A 4,180-nucleotide genomic window follows, 5' to 3' on the forward strand; every position below is an offset into this window, starting at 1 on the left:
TCAAAGAAGGATGCAAAGATAATGCATCAGTAGTTTCAATGTGATAAAGCATGCAACATATGTAAGGAGATTGAAATAAGTAGGAAGCAAAATTGATGAGCTTATTGCAATTATGGCAATACAATTTCTTGGAGGTGTACAACCTAGTTGTGATGAATCTGATGAAGGCAAAGGTTGCTCTATCTCAGCCTTTGTTACTTCATCCCAATTACCATTTTCTTCAAGGGAGCGAATCAATCTTGTTGCTTGAAGGCCATCTGAGACTGGAATGCATACCCCATTTGTTGCTCTATCCCAGCCTTTATTGCTTCATCCCAATTACTACGGCTTTGAACCGCATGGACAACATCAACACCGTTGTTCACAACATGTAACACCTTATACTCGGCCTGGTCGCCAAGCCTAAATATAGGATGCCACACCATCGTCTCGTCTCATGTACATCAAATAGGGGATTAGCTCCGAGCAAACCGATCTTCTTTTGTTAACCTGTATAAGTTTTAAGTCATCCAATTAGTTAATAAACATTATTACATACAAGTCATTTGTTAGTCGGTCTTACATACAATTAAAAGCATGCATAAGGGATATTTAGCAAAATTTCATAAAACTGCTTGTAGGTATCAATACTGTCAATAAGGTATCGATATTTTCTTTGAGTGGTATCGATACCACTTAGAAAAGTGATACCAAAGTAGCTTACTTTTTTCTGGCCAAAAATCCCAATTATAAAAAATTATCGGTACATGCTATAAATTATCGATACTTTAGTCCTGAGTATTGATACTTGAGATAAGGTATCGATACCAAATCCGTATTTTGTTTTCCTGTGCGTTTTAATTCACAAAGGTATCAATTTTCAAAGCCAACTATCAATACCTCTACTACTGAAGCTAAAAATGCATCATAGAAGAGCAAATAATTCATTTCAAATAGTTCCTAAGCAACATGCATCAAGTACTTTGTTTATTTCATCTTGCTATGGCTAAATTTATCAGTCCAAAGTGTCCAATCATCCAAGCAAGAATTGTTATGCCAACATCAATGTTTAAAAGTTCTAACATAAGGATAACATGAAATTCTTTTAAATCAAATCACAATGTTTAAAGATCAATAACCCAAAATGGTTCTACCATATTGCCCATTTCCCCAATACGAATATATATAATAGAGAACCTACGATAAATAACCATTCTTCCTTGGATCACTCCCTCGAAAACCACACCCCCACACCATGGCGTCACTGATCTGCATATGTTGAAATGAGTGGGTGAGCTACAACAAGCTCAGTGAATGCAACGATTTTCCACAACGTAAACATAACATCTTGCAACACAACCAATCATTTACTCACAAGTACCTTAATCTTAAGTCTAACATCATATAGTATTACGTCATGCATTATCTAATAGTTCATTCTCACAATGCATACATACTAATTCAAGCATAGAACATATTCCACATGATTACATAAAATATGATAAATTGACACTTGAGTTATGAAACATATAGTGACCTCTAGCATCACACATCGGATATGCAGATCTCCTTTACATTACATAGACTCATATAGTCAAACATGTCACAAAAAGTGAAGCATAAAGCTAACACTTTTATTATTTCCCCTCACATGTCCCGTTGAATGGAGCTTAGCTCACATTCCCTTATCCCTCCAAACATGTCCCAGGGCCTCAATGCCCCAAACCACTATACTTATAAGTGAGTACTTACAATCCTATGGCATGCCAACTATATTCAATGGTTCCAAAATCACAAGGCCAAAATATTCGAAAACAACACATATTACTTATCCATTATCCATGCACTATCACTATCGAATAACATATTTTGCAAAACACTATCATAGTCATGTAACATATAAATTTTATGTATATAATTGTACTTCACACCATAGTCACTATGTCCACATACCACATTTCATGCACAATACATAACCAAAAAATCACAATATCATTATGGATTCAAGGAAACATACACTTGGAATTTAGAGTAGGGGTTTAGGCTACATCTTAATTCCCAAATAACACATGACTCGTGTTTACGAGTAGCAATTCCATACACTTACCATTTTATGCTTTTATCGAAAAGCCGAAAGCTCAACTAACGCTGCTCTAGCTCGTAACAAGCTCTAACAAATCCGAAGCTTTACACACATAAATCATACAATAACCACAGTCAAATAACAACCAACAATTCACTCAAATCAACTAACACACAAGCTTTAAGCTAATTTCCCATGTAACTTAAACTATTAGCATAACGAACTTTAGATACTAATATCTCGATCTATACTCAACGTTTTTGTCTAAAATTAGTTCCGTTCATCTAATGCCTAATTCACAACCTTCAAACTAGACAAATCTACTCAATTCATGGTTTCAACATTTTTTAACGTCTTTTAGGCAATTTTTACAAGATTCATTTAAACATGAAAAATCCATAAAGAAACTTCAAGATAAGTTCAAAAAATTTCTATTCAAGCTAAAATAAGTTGAAAACCACTTTGGAACCAAGTTTTGACTCAAAATCTTGAAACCACCATTAATTGTTCGATTTTTGGCTTTTATTTAAAACATTCAATTTGAGGGCTAATAATTCAAGTTTCATGTCTAAATAACATTAAAAACCAATGGGTACATGAATAATTACCTTTATTGAAAGAACGAATGAGTTTTGATGTAAATTTGAAAAACCCACATTTGGAGAAGATGATGAAATCTATGGAGTTTTGGGTCTTTTTAGTAGGGATTTATAATGGTAAATAACTTAGGAATGATAGAAAATCAAGGTATTATGGTTTAAAAATAAAAAACGAATGGAATAGTGAGGAAAAAGCAAGGGGCGACAAGCATAATGAAGAGGAAAAGAAACTGATGTGAAAACATGTTGATGGGGAAGAAATATGTTCAATTTTATAAACTAGTTAAATTGTTACATAAATGCTCACTATTTTGAATTTGTTACGAATCGGTCCTTTCTCTAAAATTAGGGGTTTCTAGAATACTTTTTCAAAAATTGATTTAACAGTTAAGATGCCATAGTTGAAAACATTATCGAGTACCAACCTTATGAAATTCTGAGCTCATATAGGCAAAAATTCCTAAAATATCCCTAAAACTCCTAAGTCCTATTTTGGGGTGTTACACAACATCTTTTGCGTGGCCTAATTGCTTCATCATCGACTATGCTGCCATCACATTAATCTTACTATCTTCCTTAAGTAGGATCTTAATCTTTGATGTAATATTTTTTGATACATCTCGATTGTTGTTTAATATGGACTTGACAACAATGTTAAATATTTTCTCCTACATCTTAGGAAAGCATTGCGGCTCACTTATACTCATTTACACTTCCACCACTAGGCTTGTCTCTGAGCGACTTGATGCATCTGCGGTAGAAATCTTATTCTTAGCCTTTGCATCATTCCGATAATGTGTGTCTCTAAACATTGAACTGCTATTAACTAGTTTTGAACTGTGGGTAAATGAAATTCTAGGCTTAGATGATATATGTAGATCTTCAGCCCTAAAACAAACATTCTTAATTGAATCTATCTCTTTTGCTTGACCATTATTAATGGGAAATGAATTGCAATTCTCTAAGAACCCATTAAGTTTATGTGTCTTTCTGTAGCTAATATTATATGGTATTAATTTTATGTTTTTCTATATCCATTAGATGAAAATAGAGAACCAAAGGCATGGTTGGAATTGGAAAAAGCTAGCAATTCCATAGCATCGTGATCATCCATATTTGAGAGGTCATCTGAGTCATCAAAATGATAACATGATGGAGAAACCTTGTAAGGTAGGATAGACGTAAATGTAGAACCACTATGCACTTTACTAGACATGGTAAGATGACAGACCATTAGCTCAATTTGTTCCAAATACATAAAATGGTACCAGCAAGAGTATGATCTACATATATTAACAACATAAATTTCTCAAGTAAAAAGGAAGCATACATAAAATATATAGCATCATAACTTCCAAACTTTTTAATGATCTGGAATTAACTATCGTTGGTTGTGATGTGATAAAATGTCTCTTCATTATGTCACTATTACCTGACTTGCTAGACTAGTTCATTAAGTAAAAAGAGGGGGAAGGAAACTTAGCTACAAGTATACACTTTATAATAGATCGATTTTTCT

At 33.5% G+C, this 4,180-nt stretch overlaps 1 pseudogene; it reads right to left on the reverse strand.

Annotated features, from left to right (window-relative positions):
- LOC128041699 (histidine kinase 5-like) lies at positions 1-3,895 on the reverse strand (annotated as a pseudogene).
- Positions 3,896-4,180: the final 285 nt, after the last annotated feature.

This window comes from Gossypium raimondii, chromosome 6, assembly GCF_025698545.1.
Source record: "Gossypium raimondii isolate GPD5lz chromosome 6, ASM2569854v1, whole genome shotgun sequence".
NCBI classification, from domain to species: Eukaryota; Viridiplantae; Streptophyta; class Magnoliopsida; order Malvales; family Malvaceae; genus Gossypium; species Gossypium raimondii.